This window comes from Phacochoerus africanus, chromosome 10 (assembly GCF_016906955.1).
Source record: "Phacochoerus africanus isolate WHEZ1 chromosome 10, ROS_Pafr_v1, whole genome shotgun sequence".
NCBI classification, from domain to species: domain Eukaryota; kingdom Metazoa; phylum Chordata; class Mammalia; order Artiodactyla; family Suidae; genus Phacochoerus; species Phacochoerus africanus.
In genome coordinates, this window is record NC_062553.1 from 125,519,808 (window position 1) to 125,545,730 (window position 25,923).

At 37.9% G+C, this 25,923-nt stretch overlaps 1 long non-coding RNA gene across 1 annotated transcript in view; it reads left to right on the forward strand.

Moving 5' to 3' along the window:
- Positions 1 to 25,923, forward strand: part of LOC125137657 (uncharacterized) — a 226,940-nt gene that overhangs the window by 6,157 nt on the left and 194,860 nt on the right. The window contains exon 2 of the long non-coding RNA XR_007137468.1: positions 2,213 to 2,334. This is a non-coding gene — a long non-coding RNA (uncharacterized LOC125137657). The remainder of the gene's footprint in view (positions 1 to 2,212; positions 2,335 to 25,923) is intronic.

Below are 25,923 nucleotides of genomic sequence, written 5' to 3' on the forward strand. Positions count from 1 at the left end.
ATCATGGCTGCACTCACAGCATGTGGAAGTTCCCAGTCCAAGGACTGAATCCAAGCTGCAGCTTCAACCTATACCACAGCTGCAGCAATGCTTGATCTTTTAACCCACTGCACTGGGCCGGGATCAAACTGTATTCCACAGTGGCCTGAGCTGCTGCAGTTGGATTCTTAACCCATGGTGCCACAGTGGAAACTCCAAAAAACTGATTGTCTGTAGATAATGAAGGAAACATTTAATTATTATGAAAACTAATAAATATGGGAAAAGAATCACAGAAATGTGGTACATATACACAGTGGAATACTACTCAGCCGTTAAAAAGGAATGAAATGGGAATTCCCATCATGGCTCAGTAGAAACAAGTCTGACCAGTACCCATGAGGATGCAGGTTCAATCCCTGGCCTCAGTGAGTGGGTTAAGGATCCATTGTTGCTGTGAGCTGTGGTGTAGTCAGCAGACATGGCTTGGATCTGGCATTGCTGTAGCTGTGTAATTAAAAATTAATTTAAAAAAAGGAATCAAATGACATTTGCAGCCACACAGATGCAACTAGAGATTATTATACTGAGTGAAGTAAGTCAGAAAGAAAAACACAAGTGCCATATGATATCACTTATATATGTGGAATCTAAAATTATGACACAAAGGAACCTATTTACAAAACAGAAATAGGAGTTCCCATCATGGCTCAGCGGATAGTGAACCTGACTAGGATCCATGAGGATGTGGATTCGATCCCTGGCCTCATTCAGTGGGTTAAGGATCCAGTGTTACCGTGAGCTGTGGTGTAGGTTGCAGACACAGCTTGGATCCCAAGTTGCTATGGCTGTGGTGTAGGCCCGCAGCTACAGTTCTGATTTGACCTCTAGCCTGGGAACCTCCATATTCCGTGGGTGTGTCCCTAAAAGACAAAAACAAAACAAAAAATAGGAATAGACTCACAGACATGAAGAACAGACTTGTGGTTGCCTTGGCGGAGAGATGGAGAAGGAAGTTGGGGTTAGCAGGTATAAGCTATCATGTATAGAATGAATAAACAAGTTCCTACTGTGTAACGCAGAGAACTATATTCAATATCCTATGATATTTCATAATGAAAAGAATATTAAAAATGTATAATATATGTATAACTGAATCACTTTGCTGTGCAGCAGAAGTTAATACAACATTGTAAATAAACTAGATTTCAATTAAAAAATAGTGCTTTTATCTTGTCTTTATAAAGAGCTCTACTAGGTAATCAAATAATAGATGAAGAACAGTATCTCTTTATAAAAGTATTCCAACTAGGAAATGAAAAAGAAGTGATAAAATTTGAATCACTGCGAAAGCCTGGCCTAAATTTCTGACCTTGAAAATCTTAAGACATAAAACGGCTAACCACTAAATTTAAGGTTTAGTTTTGTTATGCAGTAATGGATAATTGGAACATATATGAACATTTTTCCTGCATTTTTGTCTCAAAGGTACTGATTTGCTTAGAATTTAAATGTTTCTTATTTTCCCTTATTAAAGTCTCCAACTGTGTAGAAATCTTAGGTTCATTTCCTATTCACCTTAAGTTGGCAATATCTGAATCCAAAAGTCAACATTAGATAGGCTTTGTTTTATGTCATCACATTTTCTCCTGCCTTCTTTGCCAGAAGAAATATTTCCCACAATAGTATATAGTTCTTCTTTCTCAGTAGTATAAATGAAATTTAAGACACTTTTTCCTTAGAAATATAAACCTATACAACATTGTAAGTCAACTATAAAAGAAAAAGATATACTTAGTCACAAAGGCATTATCATTTCTAATTTGTATTAAGATTTTTTTAGGATTCAGCATGGTAGTTAAGATAAGGTTCCTACAATATGGACTATAAAATATAATTTTGTCAGCAGGACCTCTCAAATGTGGCGACTAAGATTTCAGAAATAATTTATTGCTTCAAGGTCCCAATGGGGATAGAATTCACCTTTCAAATTAAAATACATATTATGTGGGGCTGCCATGATGGTTAGTTTTTGTGTCAGTTTGACTGGGCTGAGAATGCCCAGATAGCTGATAAAACCTTATTTCTGAGTGTGTCTGTGAGGGTCTTTCTGGAAGTAATTAGCATTTGAATCAGTAGACTGAGTAATGAAGATTGTATTATCTAATCCTTTGAGGGTCTACATAGAACAAAATAGTGGAAGAAAGGCCAATTTACTCTCTGCTTGATCTAGGACAGCTATCCTTTCCCACCTTTGGACCTGTTCTCAGGCTGTTGGACTTGGGTCTTGGACTGGAACTACACCCCTGGCTTTCCTGGACCTCCAGCTTGCAGAGGGATTTAGCTGCAAATCAGGTAAGCCAAACCCTTGTAATAAATCTGTATACTTGTGTTTCTCCGTAGAACCCTAACACAGCTGCCAAAATCCTGTCCATGGACTCAGTGAAAACGTTTACTAGCATCCTCAAATTGCTTCATTAAACAAGAAAAAAAGGCTTTGTGGAAATTTTATTATTCCTTTTTCGCTTTATATATACCAAAATAAAACCAAGAAGCAATTTGAGGAAGGAGCAACCCTTCCAAATTGGAATTGAATTGAAAAAGAAGCCAAACAAAATAGTAAATAGCAACAGAGATTAAAAATGGAATTGGTAAACCTGGATCCTTTCTTAACTTGATTATCTTAAAAATGTAAGCCTCACCTCGTTGGTAATGGAAACTTGTGTAAATTAATCTTATCTCCCACACACAAATTTAAAATGGAAAGACAAGATGCCAAATCATAAAACTAGGTAGATTGTTCTTCCTTGGTAACAGGAAATTAAGACAAATATTACCAATTTGTAAGCAAATACTTCTTTTCCTAGATTAATCGTTCTTTTTTTTTTTTTTTTGTCTTTTTGCTATTTCTTTGGGCCGCTCCCGCGGCATATGGAGGTTCCCAGGCTAGGGGTCGAATCGGAGCTGTAGCCACTGGCCTACACCAGAGCCACAGCAACGCGGGATCCGAGCCACGTCTGCAACCTACACCACAGCTCAGGGCAACGCCGGATCGTTAACCCACTGAGCAAGGGCAGGGACCGAACCCGCAACCTCATGGTTCCTAGTCGGATTTGTTAACCACTGCGCCACGACGGGAACTCCGATTAATCGTTCTTAATTTGGGGGGGGGGGAGGTGGAGAGGACAGTAATGAACCTTTTTTCAGAATCTGATTTTTAAAAAGCCGTGGAATGCCTTCCAGAAAACTGCATATGCACACAACTGGTTATACACAATTTGAGGAGGTTCATGGAATTTCTACTGCTCTGTGAACTTCACATTAAGAAATTATGGGGGGAGTTCCCGTCGTGGCGCAGTGGTTGACGAATCCGACTGGGAACCATGAGGTTGCGGGTTAGGTCCCTGTCCTTGCTCAGTGGGTTGACGATCCGGCGTTGCCGTGAGCTGTGGTGTGGGTTGCAGACGCGGCTCGGATCCTGCGTTGCTGTGGCTCTGGAGTAGGCCGGTGTCTACAGCTCCGATTCGACCCCTAGCCTGGGAGCCAACATGTGCCACGGGAGCGGCCCAAGAAATAGCAACAACAACAATAACAACAGCAACAACAACAACAACAACAACAACAACAACAAAAAGACAAAAAAAAAAGAAATTATGGGGAGTTCCCATTGTGACGTGGAGAAAATGAATCCAGCTAGGAACCATGAGGTTGAGGGTTCAATCCCTGGCCTTGCTCAGTGGGTTAAGGATTCACAGCTGTGGCTGTGGTGTAGGCCAGCAGCTCTATCTCTGATTTGACCCCTAGCCTGGGAATGCCCGTATGACGTGGGTGCAGCCCTAAAAAGCAAAAAAAAAAAAGAAGAAGAAATTCTAACAAAGAAGTTCTCAGTTGTAATAATTCTGGTGGGATCCATGGTGATATCCTTGCATGTGCTTTTTTAAAACTTAAAACCTCTACTAACTGCCATTATCAATTTAGAGGATTAAAAATATCAAATATTTTTTACCTTTTGATAATTACCTGCTATATTTTGTTAACTGTAATAATTGCTTTTCTGGAAAAAAGTAGGATTTAAATTCTAAAGTACATAATGCTTGCTTTTCAGTAACTTCCGGTTATCTTTTCCTTGATTTTTTTCATTTTAATTTTTCTCTTCTTTTTTCTAGTTATGCATGTCTTATAATTGTCAGTATACTCTCAACTGGAAACTTGAGTTTACACATATGTACACAAGGCTGTACTTTTTCTTCCAGTGTCCTTGCAATTCAGTTTCCTCACAAAACTGTGTAGTCACTGTTTTGTTTCTGTCTATACCCATAGTGTCAGGATGGTGCTTGATACTTTGTAGGGCTGCACCCACATGGAGTGGGTGGTTCCCAGGCTAGAAGTCAAATCAGAGCTGTAGCTGCTGGCCTACACCACAGCCACAGCAACACAGGATCCAAGCCGCCTCTGCGACCTATACCATAGCTCATGGCAATGCCAGTTCCTTAATCCAGTGAGTGAGGCCAGGGATCGAACCTGCATCCTCATGGATACTAGTCTGATTTGTTTCCACTGTGTTACAACGGGAACTCCCTATTGTAGTAATTCTTACCTTGAAATTATCCTTTTATATCTGCCACTCTGCAAATGTCATGTTTTGCAGTTATTTAAGTGAAATTGGATCATTGTAATCAATCATGTACATATATATATATATATATATATATATTCTAATTGAATTGGTCTTTACAAAGAGATTCCAAAAGAAAATAAGTTATTTCTTTCAGCCATGTCAAATACAGTAAACGTTAAACATAGTTCAAAATTCTTCCTAACTGGTAGATGTACTTAGTCAAAACAGTCCTGGGGATAGATTACATGTTAAAATTTTATACTTTCGTGCAGTGTATGTTGTCTGTGGATTGTTCCTATTTAGATGTTTGATAATATTATAAATGCCTTACATTATACATGTCTGTATTCTTAAAAGTAGAAGCATTATTGAATCAAAAATAGGGGCTTCAATAAATAGTCATGATATGTTTATAATCAGCCATAGTGAGGAAGATGAACTCTTCTTAAGAAAGTAATAAAAATTAAAGTCATTGTGAAGTTAAAGACAACTGGGTTCAAATCCCATCTCTTTTGTTTACCAGTTGTGTGATAGTCTCTAAAATTTCCTTCTATGTTATGTAGGGAAAATAGTACTCATGCTAGAGGGTTTCTGTGGATTAAATTTGAAATGAGTCATGCTTCGGGCAGGACTTGGCCAATAGTTAATACCAAATAAATAGTTATTATTTTTAGAGTGGAGTTCATCTTGCCTGTGGCTTAGGCTTCTATTAAACAAATTATGTGAAAGATCACTTTTGATTAAAATTATCCTTATAAATTCTATAATTCAGTCATAAATTATAGGGTACAGAAATTTGTATATGGTACATAACTCCCAGTAATTTATTTAATTAATCATTATCATGTACCTACTTTGTGCCGAAGGACTGTGAGAGGTGCTGGGAAATATAAGGATGAACAAGACTGATGTGATTCTTATATTTCCTCAGATGACTTAGAGTCTGTCAGGGAGATAATTAACCATCAGTAACAACATTGTACTATATATGCTGTAATAGTGAAATTAAAGTGCATAGTACCAGAGAGACCCTAGGGATTTGGTGGAGAAAGTGACGGCTGAGTCCTGAAGGATGAGTACAGGTAAACCCGTAAAGGAGATGCAGTGGTGACCAGGAGAAAAGAGGCTGAAGTCCTTTAAAGGTCATCTGAGGGAGAATGTGCTTAATCTCCAGGGTGGAGGAAAAGACCAAAGGTTTTTTAAGCAGTTATAGTTAAGAAAGTTGACTCTGGTGTCTCTAAGCCTTGAATTGGAATGCAGCAAGAATGAAGGTCTGTCTTTACAAAGAAATGACAGCTAATAAATGTAGAGGAATGATAAAATTGTTAAACCATTACTTTGTAGCCTTAAAATAATAATTTAGGAGTTCCCGTCGTGGCACAGTGGTTAACAAATCTGACTAGGAACCATGAGGTTGCGGGTTTGATCCCTGGCCTTGCTCAGTGGGTTAAGGATCCGGCGTTGCCATGAGCTGTGCGGTAGGTGGCAGATGCAGCTTGGAACCCGTGTGGCTGTGGCTGTGGTATAGGCCGGCGGCTACAGCTCTGATTAGACCCCTAGCCTGGGAACCTCTACTATGCCACAGGAAGCAGCCCTAGAAAAGGCAAAAAGACAAAATAATAATAATAATAATAATAATAATAATTTAGGCAAGAATCACTAGCGGCTAATGGTCAAATGAATGGGTAAAAAGATGATGAGGAATAGGATGGTCCCAAGGTATTCAAGTTTTCATCTCGTAGGTGATTTGCTAATTACAAAGGGAAATATGTATCCTTACAACGCAGAGATCTGGTGAGCTTGACATTGTGTGCATCTTGACATAATACAATAAGTATGTTATGAATTGTGTTTCCCCCTGGATTGTATGTTGACATCCTAACCCCCAGTGTCTCAGAATGTTACTGCACTTGGACATAGGGACTTTAAAGAGATAATTAAGATAAAATGAAGTTATATGGGTGGATCCTAAACCAAGAGAGTGATAGTGGAGATGGAGAAAACAGGATCACTTTTGAAACAAAATTATTCAGTAGAACTGGCAGGATTTGTTGATTGTTTGAGCTGCGGCGGGGGTTGTTGGCCAGAGGAGAAGAGAATTCTGGAGTAAACAGTGATGTAGGTGTTGGCTCCTCTGAGGTGGGCAACAAAGGAGAAGGAAGAAGAACGAGTTTGGGGGAAATGATGACATCAACTTTGGATAATGACAGCCATCAACTGGGATTTCTGTCATGATAACCACATCATGGTGCAGATGTGCTTGTAAGGCCACTCGTTTTTCCCTAGATGACATTTTAATGTAGTTATATTTAACTGTAAAATCAAGAGCTATGCCAGGCACTTACAAATACATTATACATGATAATCATAATAATGGTCACACAGTTCAATTAAATATTTGGCGTGTTTTTCTCTGAGCCTTAGTTACTCACTGCAAAACAGGGATAATACTTAGTCATGTTATAATAAACGTGAGAAATTATGTTGTTTCCAGGTGTCCAGGTACCTTCTATAATGCCCATATATACCATAAATGCTTAATAAATATATGTTGAATTGAATATATCTTTGAAATTTCCTCATGTTCACTTCTCATTCTACCAATAGACAAGCTTATCCTATGAAAATAAAGCTATTGAGTTTTTTATGCTGTAAGGTGAAAATTCAAGACAAAAGTTGTAGAGTATGTTTATAAAAGACATGTCCATTCATTTAATATTGACTATACTCGTGAAGATGTTATTTCGATGTTATAAATGAAGAAATTGATTCTTGGAAAGATTAAATGGCAGTGACTTAGACCATTTTAACTGGTAGAAGGCAGAACTAAGAGTGGAAAACAGACATGGTCTGTCTTCTCCTGCCTCACAGGTGCTGTAGAAAATGCTGAGTTAAAAATCTGAGCAAGAATAAATGAAGCAACTGTGAATTTTATGTGATTATAGACATTGCCTCAAGTGATGTACAATGACACTCTACACAGGTTTCATGTTTCACTTTTAATTTTAAGCTTGTGACTTTTCTGAACAGAGACTGAAATTCTTGAGGGCTGAGATGGGTGCTGTGTGTACAGATTTGCATAGACAAACACCATCTTTCACTGGAGATTAGTTGTAAACATTTGAATTTATGTTCTGAGACAAATTTAAACTTAAGCCTTTGTAGAGGGAAAGGCATAGGTCTTTACAGAGGTTGGTAATCTATCACAGATCTAATTCAAAATCAGTTTAATTTGTTGTCAGATTGCCACCATTTTAAAAGTATTTAAAGACAAAAAAAAAAAAAAATAAGTACTCCTGGAAAGGAAATTAAGTCTTAGGTACATGTGTCAATGAGTTTCTCATTCACTCATGTTCACTCTCTTATTCTTTTTTTTTTTTTTTTAGGGCTGTACTTGTGGCATATGGAAGTTCCCAGGCTAGGAGTCGAATTGAAGCTACAGCTGCTGGCCTACACCACAGCCAAAGCAACTCAGGGATCTGAGCCGCGTCTGGGACCTACACCACAGCTCATGGCAACGCCGGATCCCTAACCCACTGAGTGAGGCCAGGGGTCAAACCCCCATCCTCATGGATCCTAGTTGGGTTTGTTAACCACCAAGCCACAAACGGAACTCCACTCTCTTCTTACTCTTGTATCATTTTTATAATACATGTTTATTGATGTATAATTTATATACAGTAAAATTTATGTATAGTTCAATGAATTTTGACAAATATATGTGGCCTTGTAGTTACCACCACAACTAAGATATATATTTTCATCACCCCAGAAAGTTCCCTTTTGCCCTCCCGTTATCTGTCCTCACCCTTCTTCCCCAGTCCCTGCCAGCCATTGATTTGATTTATGTCTCAGTAGTTGTGTTTTGTAGGCTATTTACAATGCTTGATGCTAGGGGTGCAGAGGCAAGATCTAGATCCTGCAGTGAAGTATCTTGTCAAGTGATGGAGACAGACATGTCAACAGGATATTACCACAGGGTGAATGTATTACAAATATACAAATTACATACCATAGCAGTACAGGACACGTACAACTAACTTTGTGGATATTGGAAAATGCTACTTTAAGGAGAGGATAATTGAGCTGGGTTCTGAAAGGATGAGTTGGAATAGGACAAACAAAGAAGATAGGATAAAACTGTCTGACTTGGAAGCAGTAACTACATATAGGCACTACATTTTGAATGTTTTTGTGTCTGCTGAAAAGGGCGTGAAGATGAGTGTGGCTGAAACAGATCTATTCAAAGTATGTGTGAGGGTCAATATTCTACTCTGCATGCATCTGTGTACCAACTTTAGGCATTCATTTCCTGAGCTAATGAAATAATCTATCATTAACACTTTGTCAGTGGCTATTTCCGCCATTTATCTTTGCAGTTTAAATTTGATTTTAAATTACATAGTGAAAGGCTTGATTCTGAATCATCAGCAAACCAGTAAGGAGGTTAACAGAATTTGAAGCAGTTGAATTTGAGACAGTTTTTGTATTGGAGAACATTTCTTGCTTCTACAGAAATTATAACTAAGGACCACTTTTGTATAACAAGAAGTCCCAACTTGGTATCAGTTTATACCTTCCTGTCTTCCTTTCCCTTGCTTATTTCCTGTTTCAATTAGGAGTGGTTTTACTTCAAGAAGCAGAATAACGTGGCTTAAATCATAAGGTCCTTTATCGTTTTCCTTTTAAGAAGTCTACCGGTTGTTGGTTTCAAAATTGGTCAAAATATCATGAAGGCCCCAGACTTTCCTAACTTTTTCTCCAGCATTTTTAGCATTTTATCCACTTATCCACTTATTATCATCTTGCAGTTGTTTGTCAGAGGGTTGCACAACTCCAAACACCATACCCACATTTAAGGCAAGAAGAGAAGGGGCAGTGCAATGAGCTTTCTTTTTCACTTATCCCCTTTGTTAGAAAGCTACTCAGAAGATGCCCTTATCAGTTCATTGAACAAGAACTGGATCACATGTCTGCCTTAGATCAAAGGGAGGCCAGGAAAATGAGAACCTGGTTTTCCTAGCTCTGTAGAAGAAAGTGACAAAAGAAAGGGGAATTAGGAATGCTTTTATATTGCCAATCAACAGTTTTGCCACACATCCCAACAGTCTTTTGAGTCCTATTTGGTAAAGGAAATGACTACCCTTAAATTTAAGAATTCTAAGTGTTCTCTTTGTCTGAAATATCTTCTCTGCTCCCATCTCTTTCTACTACAATCATTCGACGCTTCACCGCCATTTCAGATGCCATACTTCTATCCTCAATTGGGCTATATCCCTCGCATCTTCAATTCCTCCTCCTGCTTTAACCCCACAACCTGGTCTTCCAGGCTCTAATCCATTCTCCAAAAATATCACATCAGCTTTACAAACTTATGCGGCTCTCTGTTGTTCCAGGAGAAGGTACAACCTCTTAAAGCAGGCATAAGATTCTGTATTCTAGCTCCTGACCTGGAGTTCCTTTCCAGTCTCGACTGTAGCTCTGACTCTCCCACCCTCACTGCAGTCATACCAAACTTTCAGTTCCTCCCATGCACCATTTTCCCTCTCCCTTTCTAGCCTTTACACAAACTGTTCTCTTGCCCTGAGAAACCGTTCCTTGCATTCTGGTGATGTCCCATGCACTTTATTCACTTCATTTAGCTGATCCACGTTCACGCCCTCCCTGAATCACGCTCAGTGTTCTTAGATCATACTGTTTCCCTATCAGATGCTGTTATCACACTGTATTGGGTATAATTGTATAATTCTCTGTCACTGCTCATAGATTCTAAGCTGCATGTCAGAGCTTATTGAAGTGTTCTTTGAAATGATGCTTTATAAATATTTGGGGGATAAAAGAGTGAATGACTTGAGCTCAGGCTGAAACTCACCAAGGTTAACTGGATTAAAAGAGAAATAATTAGGAAATATATACACATACTTTTAACAATTTGGTATACAAACACCTTTGATATTTAATGTTGAATTTGGGAATTAAATTATAGGGGGAAAATAGGTATCAAAATGTAATTGGTTAAATGTGAGCTCTTAGTGCAAATTCTGGGAAAGGTTTGTTAATATCATAATCCCAAATCTATTTTTGCCATATGCAGCCTACATACATGTACTTATTTATTTGATGAAAGATTTCAAAGGTGAAGGGAAAAAAATCATTATTTCAGCAATGATTTGTCATTACAGGTCTGAACTGCCAGAGGCACCAAGCCACCCAAAATCTATGTAGCATGAGTCACAAACCAAACAGGTCTTTACTGTGTCTGAATTCCAGTTCTTAATCACGAAGTTAGCTGTGAACGTGACAACATTTTAAGATAAAAGAACTGATTATGCAAGGGACATTTTGTTTCATACATTTCTTTATACTTAGGGAAGAGTCTATACAAGATATATTAAAAATAACAAAATAGTTCACAATTAATATGTTTTCACATCTAAATGAGCTATAAGCAATAAAACATTTAGAATCATTTTTTAAAGAATCATTTTAAAAGCATTTTCCAAAAACAAAACAAAAAGGAGTTTCCTTTGTGGCTCAGCAGAAATGAATCTGACTAGCATCCATGAGGACCCAGGTTTGATCCCTGGCCTCCATCTGTGGATTAAGGATCCAGCATTGCCATGAGCTCTGGTATAGGTCTCAGACATGGCTTGGATCTGGTGTGGCTGTGGCTGTGGCGTAGGACAGCAGCTACAACTCTGATTTGACCCCTAGCCTGGGAACCTCCATATGCCATGAGTGTGGCCCTAAAAAGCAAAAAAAAAAAAAAAAAAAGTATTTTCCTCCTCAAAAATGTTAATTTTCCCTGTAAAATAAGGAGGAATTAGCCCAATGGATGGATTCTGTTGTGATACATAATGAGTACACAAATATTTGTTGACTGAATTGATTGGCTCGAATGAGTATAAAAAAATCTAGGTTTTACTTTGCTGTACACCTGAAACTAATACAACATTGTAAGCCAACTATACTCCAGTAAATTAAAATTTAAAAAAAGAAAATCTAGGTTCTGACCCCAGCTTGAGCTGCATGATTATAGATAAGTCATTTAACATAAGAGACTAATAAATATGTAAATTGTTTGGTATATTAGAAAGTGATACTTTCTTTTGGGAAAAAAAGGGTAAAGCAAGATGCTTCACATGAAAGAACTGTCAGTAAAATATTATCTACCATTATTACTTTGGTTCTTATCTGAAAATGAAAAACATTAAGTGGAATAGTTCCTAGTGCTTGAAAGATATTTGTGTTCCATTTCAGGATTTTGTAGCTAATGGGCTCTATTGCAAATTTCTAAGTGTTTTTGTTGTTGTTGTTGTTTGCTTTTTGTTTTCTAGGGCTGCACCCATGACACATGGAAGTTCCCAGGCTAGGGGTCAAATCAGAGTTGCAGCTGCCAGCCTACACCACAGCCACAGGCCACATCTGTGACCTACATCACAGCTCATGGCAATGCCAGATCCTTAACCCACTGAGTGAGGCCAGAGATGGAACCCCCATCCTCATGGATGATAGATTTGTTACCATTAGGCCACAACAGGAACTCCTAAAGTCTTGTAAAGTTATTATACTTCTATTTTTTGCTTAAGAATTTGAAGGGGTTTGTCTTCCTTATGATTTCTGTAAAACAGTTAAGACTTTAATCATGTAGGGATTATCAAATTGATTTTTAAAATACACTGATTGTTTAAAGCAACATAAACTCAAAATGATAATTTTAGTGCATTTAAGAAAAAATATGTAGGAGTTCCCGTCGTGGCACAGTGGTTAATGAATCTGACTAGGAACCATGAGGTTGTGGGTTTGATCCCTGGCCTTGCTCAGTGGGTTAAGGATCTGGTGTTGCTGTGAACTGTGGTGTGGGTCGAAGACGTGGCTCGGATCCGGCATTGCTGTGGCTCTGGTGTAGGCCGGTGGCTACAGCTCCAATTAGACCCCTAGCCTGGGAACCTCCATATGCTGCAGGAGCGGCTCAAGAAAAGGCAAAAAAAGGCAAAAAAAGACAAAAAAAGCAAGAAAAATTATGTAATAGTGTGAAATAGTAGTTTTTTTGTCAAGTCTGTTTCCTTTGAATCTTATTGATTTATGGTTGTTTTTAAGTTTTTCAACAAATACTGGCATATAGACTTAAGTTAACAGATTCCTGTTTGAAACTGACATAGTTATTATTGTCTGGGAAACAAACATTTGCATCACATAAGTTAGGACCTGTTTCCAAAGACTGTTGAGCATCATTAGAAGTAGGTGTTCTGCATTGCTGTAAACTAGAATCCATGCTATCAGTCCTGGATGAGTGTCTACATGAATATTAATTTTTTTAAATGAAAAAAGAATAAAAAAAAGAAGTCCTCAAATGTGTAAACCAGCTTAACTATCCATGTTAGAGGACTTGAGAAAGGGCGATATAATGTATGTTGTTTCTATAACAATTTTAACTGTTCCTTTTCCTGCCCAAGTATCTAGATTCCAGCAAAATAAAATGTACAATAGTTCTAAATACTCTAAATGTTCTAATAATCTTCCAGTCTTCATCCTCTTCCATTTATTTTAGCTGGTATATATGATACTTTTAGGAGTTCCAGAAGCTTTGGTAGAAAAATTTCAATAATTTAAAAAAATATATACGCATAATTATTTGCATAACAAATTATCCATCAAACATAGTAGGTTAAAACAGCAAACATTTATTTTTTCACATTGTTTTTGAGGATCAGGAATCTGGGAGTGACTTAGCCAAATAATTCTAGCTCAGGGTTTCTCATGAGATAGCAATCAGATTTTTATCTGAGGCTGCAGTCATTTCAACACTGAAGCAGGACTGGAGGATCCACTTCCAAACTCATTCATGAGTTATTTGAAGGTTTCAGGTACTTACTAATGAACCTGGCCATGGCAGCTAGCATCCCTTGAGCAAGTGATCCAAAAAGAGGATGATGGAAGTGTCTTTTGTAAGCTGGTATCATTCCTGACATTAATAGTTAAGTCTATTAATAGTTAAGTCTACCCAGCTGACTCCAGCTGAGAGTCCAAAAGACTTTAAACCAAACATCTTTTTGTGTGTGGATTATTTAGGGAAGCAGTTATTTCTAACTATTTTTAACCAAGAGACCAGCTTTGAATTGGCTTTTCCCTTGTGGAAAGATTGTAACACAACTCTGACACACTCATTGTTAAATTATCAGAAAAAAACTTTAAAAGAGTAATCCTAGGAGTTCCCTTGTGGCACAGCAAGTTAAGGATCCAGCACTGGCACTGCAGCAGTTTGGGTACTGCTGTGATTTGAGTTTGACCCCTGACTGGGAAATTCCATGTGCTGTGGGTACAGCCAAAAAAAAAAAGGAGAGAAATAAAAGAATTTTATAATCTTCTGTAGAAATTATAAATTAGCAAACAAAACACTGAAATTAAAGAAATAGTAATAAAACACATTTGCTAGGAGAAAAAAAATCCAAAAGTTTTTCTTTGATAAGAACATTAAAACAGAGCCTGGCCCAGAAGAAAAAAAAAAAATAGATACAAGATTGAGATATTACCAAAGATCAGAAGGTAGAAAAGGAATTATGAGACCCTTATATAAGACTTTAGGACTACATATTTGAAAACCTAGAACAAATGGATTATTTATGGAGACCAGTGGTTCTCAGAATGTAGCCCCTCAGTCAGTAGTATTAGTATCACCGGGGAACTTGTTAGAAGTAAAATTATCAGACCCACTAAACCAGAAACTCTGGGAGTGGGACTAATCGGTTTTAGCAAGAATGCTGAAGTTCAAGAACGACTGAAAAGAACAACTGCCATAAAGGTGACTGGAAAGGTGATTTAAACTATAACATTAAAAAAGTCACCTAATGAAAAAAAAAGTCACCTGATGAGGTCCCGCTGCATAGCACAGGGATCTATATCCATTCACTTGTGATAGAAGATGATAGAAGATAATATGAGAAAAAGAATGTATGTATATGTGTAACTGGGTCAGTTTGCTGGACAGAAGAAATTGACAGAACATTGTAAATTAACTATAATACAAAACATTTAAAAAGTCACCTGAGGGAGTTCCTGCTGTGGCACAATGGGTTAAGAATCCAACTGCAGGAGTTCCTGTCTCAGCAGAAATGAATCTAACTAGTATCCATGAGGACGCAGGTTTGATCACTGGCCTGGCTCAGTGGGTTAAGGATCAAGCATTTCTGTGAGCTGTGGTATAGGTCGTAGACAGGGCTCGGAGGCTCAGATCTAATGTTGCTGTGGCTGTGGTGGAGGCCGGCAGCTACAGCTCCGATTTGACTCCTAGCCTGGGACCCTCCATATGCCGTGGGTGTGGCCCTAAAAGTCAAAGAAAAAAAAAAAGAATGTAACAAAACAGAGAACTCTACCCGTATTCTATGATAACTATGTGGGAAAAGAGTCTGAGAGAGAAAAAAAGAATGTAACAAAAGAAAATGGAAACTCACTGAGTGAGAGTGAACTTACTCTACTCAGATCCTGTGATAAATGCTCATGCTATATCGTATTAAACCATACATAAATATATACACACATATATTGCTACTCTACACATACATATATTGTGGATGTCACAATTTTGCAAAAATGGGATTATGGAGATACTTACCTGCATTTTGCATTTCTTCTCAAAAGTACGCCTGGAGTCCTTTCTGTGTCAGTAGCTCTAGTTCATTGCTTTTAGTGATTGCATAATATTCCATGATGCATATGTAGCATTATTTATTTAAAGAACATTTCACAAAGTGAGAGTTTTAAAAAGTTTTGCTCTTACTCACTATCCTTGCCCCAGTTGCACCTTGAAGCTCTTGGGCAAGAGAATTCCATATGTAAATTGCTTGCTTGATAACAGATCTGATTATCGCTTTGGGCTGGCTCTTTTTCAAGAGGAAAAATGTCAAGTATTCCATTTTTTTTTTTTTTTTTTGGCATATCCACAGAATATGGTATATGGAAGTTCCCAGGTCAGGGGTTGAACTTCCTCCATAGCAGTGACCCAAGCCATTGCAGTGACAACACCAGACCTTAACCTGCTGCACCACAAAGGAACTTCTAAGTGTATGGAAATAATAGCTGAAGTCCATAGGAATCTCAATTAGGATTTTGGAGGCTTCCTACTTTTGAGAAGTGTCTTAAAGAAAAAAAAAAACAAACCTACTCTATCTTTCTAAACACAGGTCTTATCTTGTTTTAAAGTTTAAAACTCTTCAAAGACTTCCATTGCCCTGAGATGATCCACATTCCTTAAAAGGGCTAATTAAGTACTTCAAAACCTTTTTTTCCAGTCATATCTCCTTTTTGCACTCAATTCTTAAAGCATTCTGACCTGTGGGAAAGTTACCTGGGAACCTTGATGGTGTCACTCACTTCTGAACTTTTTCATATACTTTTTTTCTTTGAATTACCCTGCTTCTTGCATCTCTCATTTCTGTTCATTTTTCAAGCCTCAACTTGGATATCTCCTTTGAATGCCGTAGCAAGTCCTATACCTGTAGAGATCTCTCTCTTTGTGCTCCCACAATGTCTGTATTTGTTCAGTTATACTTACTTTTTAGAGGTAGTGTCTGTTGCATATTTTTACCGCCTGTTATGTAAGAGGCACTCAACAAAAATTTGTTGAATGAATGAATGCATAAAAAAATCAGGCTGCTAAGAAGAATGTAAGTAAAGCTGATTTAGAAGCCAGATTTGGCCTGAGGATGTAGCAGTAAAAAGGCCCGAGGAGGTGAGAAGATGATCTGTCCAGTTGGCTAAGGGACATCTTGGAGTTAATGATTAGCAATGCAGGCTGAAGAAAATTTTAAATCTTTGATGAAATGATTCAGCAATATTTTGAAATTAAAATGACCAATAACTGTACAATTTTATAAATACGGTCCAGAGGCCAAAGTGTTAATGCCACATTAAAATATTAGTATAAGCAACATGGGTGGACCTAAAAATTATCATACGAAGTGAAGTAAGTCAGGCAGAGAAAGGCAAGTATCATATGAGCTCACTAATATGTAGAATCACTTAATAAAAAAATGATACAAAAGAACTTACAAAACAGAAACAGACTCAAAGAATTAGAAACACAAATTAATGGCTACCAAAGGGGAAATGTGGGTGGGGGTTGGAGGGATAAATTAGAAGGTTAAGATTAACATATCTACACTATTATATGTAAAATAGACAAGAAACAAAGACCTACTGTATCCACTCAAAATTCTGTAATACGCTATATGGGAAAAGTTATGTGTAACTGACTCAGTTTGTGGTATACCTGAAACTAACACAACATTCTAAGTCAACTACACTCCAATAAAATTAAAAATAAAATAAAATATTAGTATAGAGCACAGCTCAATACAATTAGTTTTAAATCACTTAAGTTATGGAAGTACAAGTACCATGAAATAAATTGCAAGGCAGTCTCCAAGATAATGTTTCCAAGAAACGAGATCAGAATATATTATATCAGAATATCACAGTATTTTAAAAATAATCTTCCTAAGTGAGGTAAATAATTGATTTACCGTCTTCTCATAGTATGATTAATAATAATTATTTTTAATAGAATATATAGGTTCTGTAATATTTCATTACATTTGTTATTAAATTGTAAATAACTATCATGTTTTTGAATTGTTAGTACATTTTTGTTCTCTTAAGCATTGAATGAATTAAAAATTTTTAAAAACAGCTTTATTGGAGTTCCTGTTGTGGTGCAGCGGAAACGAATCCAACTAGTATCCATGAGGATGAGGGTTTGATCCCTGGCCTTTCTCGGTGGTTTGGGGATCCCATGTTGCCCTGAGCTGTGGTGTAGGTCTCAGATGCAGCTTAGATCCCACATTGCGGTGGCTGGCAGCTGCAGCTCTGATTCAACCCCTAGCCTGGGAACTTCCGTATGCTGTGCATGCAGCCCTAAAAAGCAAGCAAACAAACAAACATAGCTTTATTTTTTTATTTTTTATTTTTGGTCTTTTTAGGACTGCACCCACGGCATATGGAGGTTCCCAGGCTATGGGTCCAGTTGGAGCTGTAGCTGCTGGCCTATGCCACAGCCACATCAACCCAGGATCCGAGCCGTGTCTGCAATGTGTACCACAGCTCACCATGATGCCGGGTCCTTAACCCACTGAGTGAGGCCAGGGATTGAACCTGGGTCCTAATGGATACTAGTTGGGTTTGTTAGGCACTGAGCTACAATGGGAACTCTGCAGCTTTACGATATGTAATTCACATTTCAAATAATTTAATAGTTAATGTGTACAATTCAATATTTTTTAGTATATTCACAGAGTTGTGCAACCATCACCACAATCTAATTTTAGAATACTTTCTTCTCTCCTAAAAGAAACCTGAACCCATTTCTTGTCACTTCCCATTCCCTTCCCTCTTTCCTCCAGCCCTAAGCAACAACTAATTTATTTTGTGTCTCTATAGATTTGCCTATTCAAGACATTTTATGTAAATGGGCTTATACAGTATGTTGCTTTTTGTGTCTGGTGTGTCTCAGCAAAATGTTTTTTTTTTTTTAATTTGTCCATACTGTAGCATGTATCAGTACTTCATTCTTTTTTTAATCATCAAGTAACACTCTATTGCTTGGTTATACCACATTTTCTTTATCCATTCTCAATTGTCAGATTTAATGAACTTTAAAAAGCATGTTTGAGTAAAGTACCCTAATCATTAATTATAGAAGAGCTTGCTATGAGAGGAGACTCATCTACAATATGGAATTAAAATCAATTGATTACCAAAATACCCTCTGATCTTAGTTGTTGGTTCAAAAGAGTATGTGTAACAAAAATTTCTAGGAAGAGTACTTTTCCCTACAAAATCTAGGATTCTATAATTTCAGAAATATGCCACTTTACCTCACAGGATTGATGTGAGGGTTAACTGATAGAATTCAGTGACCTGTTTGTGGTGTTCAGGGTTCAGATTAGGAGCTAGAGTGGTCCTGTCATTCAGCTTTTTCAGGCTGTCCCACCACTCTTGCTATTAACTGCACCAAATCCTCTGCTCCCTTGATTCCTCCTTAGTTTTGTGATCCTTGAGTCCACTCCAGATCTTAGGTTTTATACTCAGCCACAGTGTGCCTTCTCTGCCCAGCACTGTGTGTATTTGGCTCTTTGAGAGGTGGTTCCATATTGTGCTGGTTGGTGCCTCTGGATATATTTTATCTTCAGTATTACTAGGGGAATCAGTGCCAATGTAAAGTCCTTTTATAGTCTTTGGACAGTTTTCCTTTTCTTTCCTGTTCTGTTTGGCAGTTATTTCAATCATACTTAGCCATCTTCAAATGCTCTAATTCCTGTATGAATCACAATGAATCACACTCAGTAGAGGAGCTCACTATTGAGAAAATTCTGCTGATTAAGGGAAGAACGACTTACTGCTTTATCTATATTTAAATCCACTCATGTTTCAGTGTTCTTGATCTGTGCTCTCGATTTCTATCTCTTCAGGGATCTTGTTTCTTCTCTTGTCTACAGCTTCATCAACTTCCTATCTATTCACTCCATTAGTTCTTTTAAAAGAATTATACATGAATTCTTTCTTTTTCTCCTGTTCGCTCTTCAGACCACTGAGTTTTGGGACCATTTCACCAAGAGCCATATGTAACCAACCCTTCATTTGGTTCCCTTTTCTCAATTTCCTCATTCTTTCCCAGGTTGGGCACAGAAAAGCGAGTCTTTGCTTCCGTAACTCTTTCATGTGTATTTTCTCCACTAAACTGTACGATAAGGGTTTCTGGAGACAGGGTTGTGCCTTTTTAAAAAAAATTTAATTAATGAATTAATGAATTTACTAACTTATCTTGTTATCTTTAAATACTCAGAGACCTCATTCATTCTTGGCACATAGTTGCTGAATGGACCTTGGGGTTGGGGAAGGTAAGTTGCCAAATCAAAAGAGGTGCTTAGGCTTCCTTAAATTTGTGTGGTAAAATGTTATTAATACAAGTATTTTAGAAATTGTATGCTGTATGGGAAGTTCAAAGAGAGTTGTCAGTGCCTTCATTGTCCATGATATGTTTCTTTATCGGAATTGTGGTATCACCATTGCCTGATATTAGATGACAACAATATAGTATTATTAGTCCTAATTTCAGTTAACTTAAAAAATATTGGCTACAACTTTACTTGTTTAGTTTGAATCTGGGATCTTCTAGGCAAATGGTTTATTAATATCTCAGAAGTATTGTATATTGTATCCAAAGCTTCTTTCTTATGTTCACCCATTTGTGTAAATTAGATGTGATAGCCACTCTTTGAAAATGGGTTGATCATTATGTTTGTAGATATTTTGTCTAAAATATTTTTTCTGGGTTGATTTTATTTTCTTATTTTGCATATCACAGAAACAACCCAATTTGTCACTCTCGGTAGTCTATTAAGAACGCTCATCTGATCTTTCACTTGGAAAATTATTAGTAATGATTTAAGTCTGTCATGTACAGATAGTTTTTTGTTTTCCTCTGATGCTTCCCTGAAAGCTTTTACAATCAGCTACAGGCCTGACCACTTCATCAGCAAAGGACAGTGCTCTGTGGAAAAAGATGATGCAAGGTATTATTTGGTATAGGCTTCTGATGACATTGCTTAAACAACTTTGACGCCATACTAGTGAATGAGTCAGGATTTGTGGAACTCCAGTCAAGAAGCAGATGAGAATATGAAACTGCTAACCCAAGGTCAAGCAGCATGAGAATTAATTACATAGGACTAAATGAACTAATGAGAGATGATTATAGTACCTGTTTGGAATATTGTGTTTTTTTCATTTCCCCAATGCATTATTTTTTTTCTACTGTACAGCATAGTGACCCATTTACACATACATTTATACATTCTTTTTTCTCACATTATCATGCTCCATCGTAAGTGACTAGACATAGTTCCCAGTGCTACACAGCAGGATCTCATGGCTAATCCATTCCAAAGGCAAGAGTCTGCATCTATTAACCCCAAGCTCCCAGTCCATCCTACTCCCTCCCCCTCCCCCCTTGGCAGCCACAGGTCTATTCTCCAAGTCCATGATTTTCTTTTCTGTGGAAAGGTTCATTTGTGTTGTATATTAGATTCCAGATATGTGATATCATATGGTATTTGTCTTTGTCTTTCTGACTTATTTCACTCAGTAGGAGAGTCTCTAGTTCCATCCATGTTGCTGCAAATGGCATTATTTTGTTCTTTTTTTATGGCTGAGTGGGGAATACTGTTAATTTTTTAATATTCTACTGTTTGGGTATATAGGGAACTGCTTTCTTTTTTCTCCTACACTATCTCTAACTCAACTCTAATCTATTTAGTAGACTTTGCTTTTTAAAACAAAAATAAAATATTTGTAAATGATCTTTTTCTTCTTGTCTGGCCCTCTAGAGTTTGGAAAATGTTATTGAGTATTCTTTATTTTATTTTATGTTTTTCTTTTTGGCCGTCTTGTGGCATATGGAGTTCCTGGGCCAGGGATCACATCTGAGCCACAGTTGCCACCTATACCACAACTGTGGTAACGCCGGATCCGTAACCCACTGTGTCAGGCTGGGGATCAAACCTGCATCCTGGCACTGCAGAGATGCTGCCAATCCCGTCGCACCACAACAGAAACTCTGAGGATTCTTATTTTAATAGCAATGTAGTTATTTGCGTAAGTTCAAAATAACCTGTCTTCCTTATTACCAGGACATAATTGGAAACATTGCTTATGCAACTGAGACCTTGCCTGGAGAATCATATTTGAGAATGATGTTCATTTGATCTATATGACCAGACACTTTTTTGGAACTAAGATTGACTTTATGGAGCTCTCTTGAGAAAACTGGCCCAGTACCTGGCCTCAGTGTTCTCTGACTTACAGGTGACTAAAGAAGTTTACTTCGTGGAAGGGCCAGGAACCTTAAAATACTTTGAGGTTCTTAAGAGAGAAATTATCCCAGATTTATAGCTACTTAAGACACAGTTAAACAGCACATTCTTGGCTTGGCTTCCTAGCCTCAAGAGACCTTTAAAAATCTAATCCGAGATTTCATATGATAGTTTTCAGCAGAACAAGGCCTAGATGGTAAATTACTCTTATCATTACACCTATGTAAATAATCAGGCTAAATCTATTTATACCAGTTTTTATTTTGCCGTCAATGATAGTCTCTTTGTGATTATCTTTGATCGAAGTGTAAGTGATGGTAGAAGGAAGTTTTGTGTTTCAATGAGTTCATGGTTTTGAGCTCTTTGCATACCTCTTTGTAAATTACAGATAATCAATGGATATGCCAATTTTGTCTTATTTGGCAAAGATTTAAATAAATTATGACCCCTCCCTGTGGAAAACTCTGTTTTGGTACCTACCTGTAAATTGAATTCAATTCAGTTACATTGCTTGAAATTGTCAGTCCTTACCAAATTTTAAATTCTACAGGTTTCCTCTGATGTCTGGCTAGTCATCCAAACTGCTTCCAGTTTTTCTCCCTTCTGTCTGACTCTGCATCTTTGAGAAATGAAACCTGCCTGCTCAAATCCCCGGAGTGCTAAGCTCCCTTATAGCTGACCCTTTCCAAAGGTTTGGAAGAAATCTTACAGGCTAAAGCCTGACGACTTGATATAAACCTTGAAGGACTCCTCGCTGCAACAGCCCATGTGTAGGTCAGATTTCCCCCTGAACTAGTCATTGTCTGAACCACTAAGGAAATCCAGAAAATGCTTAGGTCAAGCATGCCCTTATTATGAAGACATAATCAAAGCTGTGGACAACGTCCTGAGAGCATCGGCATCCTAGCTTGAGAGTGTGAGACTCAACAAGCAGTGCTGCATGACCAAAAAATTCTTCATAACAACCTCTTAGAATCCCATGGACTGGTTATCTTTGTTGGGAGAAATTTCCCCCTCTCCCCTCTGAGTTCTTGTGACTGGCTAATAATAAAACTGACACAAGACAGATGAAAAGGAAAAATGAAACAAATTCTAATTCCTGTGCATGTAGGTCTCAGAGAAGTGGGACCTAAGAAATGGCCAAAAGCAGGCAGCTTTTATATTTTTTAGACAAAGAAAAAAAAATTTGTGAGAAATTGACAGTACCAAGAAACTTAGGCTTTGGGTACTTAACTAAGAATCCCCCACAGCAGGGGAGTTCCCGTCGTGGCTCAGTGGTTAACAAATCCAACTAGGAACCATGAGGTTGCAAGTTTGATCCCTGGCCTTGCTCAGTGGGTTAAGGATCCAGCATTGCTGTGAGCTATGGTGTAGGTCGCAGATAAGGCTCGGATCCTGCATTTCTGTGGCTATGGTGTAGGCCAGCAGCTACAGCTCCGATTAGACCCCCTAGCCTTAGAACCTCCATATGCTGCCAGTGTGGCCTTAGAGAAAAAAAAAAAAAAAAAAAAAGACTCTCCCATAGCAATCAGACAAACAAAAGAAATAAAGGTATCCAGATTGAAAGAGAAGAGGTAAAATTGTCACTGTATGCAGATGACATGATACTATATATAGAAAACCCTAAGGACGCCCCCCAAAAACTACTTGAACTTATCAACAAATTCAGCAAAGTAGCAGGATACGAGGTTAACATTCAGAAATTGGTTGTAGGAGTTCCTGTCGTGGCTCAGTGGAAATGAATCTGACTAGCATCCATGAGGACACAGGTTCGATCCCTGGCTTCACTCAGTGGGTTAAGGATCTGGCATTGCTGTGAGCTGTGTTGTAGGTTGCAGATGCAGCTCAGATCTGGCATTGCTGTGAGCTGTGCTGTAGCTTGTAGATGCAGCTGGGATCTAGCATTGCCGTGGCTGTGGTGTAGGCCAGTGGTTACAGCTCCAATGTGACCCCTAGCCTGGGAATCTCCATGTGCTGCAGGTGGGAGCCTAACAACAACAACAAAAAAAAAAAAAAAAAAAAGAAAGAAAGAAAAAAGAAAGAATTACATTGGTTGCATTTCTGTATGCTAACAATGAGATATTACAAAAGGAGAGAATACAAAAATACAATACCTTTTAAAATCGTACCCCCCAAAATTAAATACCTAGGAATAAACTTGACCAAGGAAGTGAAAGACTTATATGCTGAAAGCTATAAAACATTAAAGAAGGAAATTAAAGAGGAGTGAAAGAAATGGAAAGATATTCCATGCTCCTGGGTTGGAAGAATTAATATCGTAAAAATAGCCATACTATCAGAAGCAATCTACAGATTCAGTGCAATCCCTATCAAATTACCCATGACATTTTTCATAGAACTAGAACAAACAATTCAAAAATTTATATGGAACCATAAAAGACCCAGAATTTCCAGAGCAATCCTGAGGAACAAAAACCAAGCAGTAGACATAGCTCTCCCAGACTTCAGGCAATATTACAAAGCTATAGTCTTCAAGACAGTGTGGTATTGGTACTAAAACAGATATACAGGCCAATGGGACAGAATAGAGAACCCAGAAATAAACCCAGATACCTGTGGTCAATTAATCTTTGACAAAGGAGGCAAGAATATAAAATGGGATAAAAAAGTCTTTTTTAGCAAGTGGTGATGGGAAAACTGAACAGCCATATGTAAATCAATGAAACTGGAACATACCTTCACGCCATGCACAAAAAAACCCTCAAAATGGCTTAGAGACTTAAACATAAGACAAGACACCATCAAACTCCTAGAAGAGAACATAGGCAAAACATTCTCTGACATCAACCGTACAAATTTTTTCTCCGGTCAAGTCTCCCAAGGCAACAAATAAAAGCAAAAATAAACCAATGGGACCTAATCAAACTGACAGGCTTTTGTACAGCAAAGGAAACCATAAAAGAAAAGACAACCTACAGAATGGGGGAAAATAGTTTCAAACGATGCAACTGACAAGAGCTTAATCTCTAAAATATACAAGCAACTTATGCAACACAACAGCAAAAAAACCAACAGCCCAATTGAAAAATGGGCAAAAGACCTGAATAGACATTTCTCCAAGGAAGATATACAAATGGCCAATAGGCACATGAAAAAATGCTCAATGTCACTAATTATTAGAGAAATGCAAGTCAAAACTACTATGAAGTAGCACCTCACACCTGTCAGAATGGCCATCATTAATAAGTCTACAAATAGCAAATTCTGGAGAGGGTGTGGAGAAAAGGGTACCCTCCTTCACTGTTGGTGGGAATGTAAATTGCTCCAACCACTATGGAAAACAGTTTGGCGGTACCTTAGAAAACTATATAGAACTACCATATGACCCAGCAATCCCACTCCTGGGCATATATCTGGACAAAACTTTCCTTGAAAAGGATGCATGCACCCATATGTTTATTGCCACACTATTTACAATAACCAAGACATGGAAACAACCCAAATGTCCATCCACAGATGAGTGGATTAAGAAGATGTGGTATATATACACAATGGAATAATACTCAGCTATAAAAAAGAACAAGATAATGGCATTTTCAGCAATATGGATGGAACTAGAGACTCTCATACTAACTAAGTGAAGTCAGAAAAAGACAAATACCGTATGATATCACTTATATGTGGAACCTAATATATGGCGCAAATGAACCTTTCCACAGAAAAGAAGCTCATGGACTTGGAGGACAGACTTGTGGTTGCCAAGGGGGAATGGGGAAGGAGTTGGATGGACTGGGGTTCTGGGGTTAATAGATGCAAACTATTGCATTTGGAGTGGATAAGCAATGAGATCCTGCTGTATAGCGCAGGGAGCTAAATCTAGCCACTTGTGATGGAACATGATGGAGGATAATGTGAGAAAAAGAAAAAAAATATATATATGTATGACTGGATCACTTTGCTGTACAGTACAATTTGACAGAACACTGTATATCAACTATAATGGAAACAATAAAACCCATAAAAATTAAAAAAATAATCTAAACAGAGTTTGGGCTTGGGTAGTAAATTAAAGAAGTAACAACATTTGTTTATCTAAGCATCTCTCTGGAATTCCCTATCTTTGGCGATAAGCGTGTCCCTCTACATCTTGCAGAGATGGAAGGTGCAGAGAGTGCACCTTTCATCTCAGAGATTTATTTCCTGACTTCAAGGAGCCAGGGAGGAGGGTCAAAGTGTCCTTTTGGCATCAGGTCTTTCTTAAGAAACTTTAATTCAGTATATCATTGAGGCACATTTTGGGGTGGTCTGCCCTGGGCCCCAACAATCTCAAGGTTCAATACTTGGCTCTTTTTTTTTTTTTTTTTTTTTTTGCTTTTTAGGGCTGTACTTGCAGCATATGGAGGTTCCCGGGCTAGGGGTCCAATCGGAGCTGTAGCCACCAGCCTACGCCAGAGCCACAGCAACACGGGTTCTGAGCAGCGTCTGCCACCTACATCA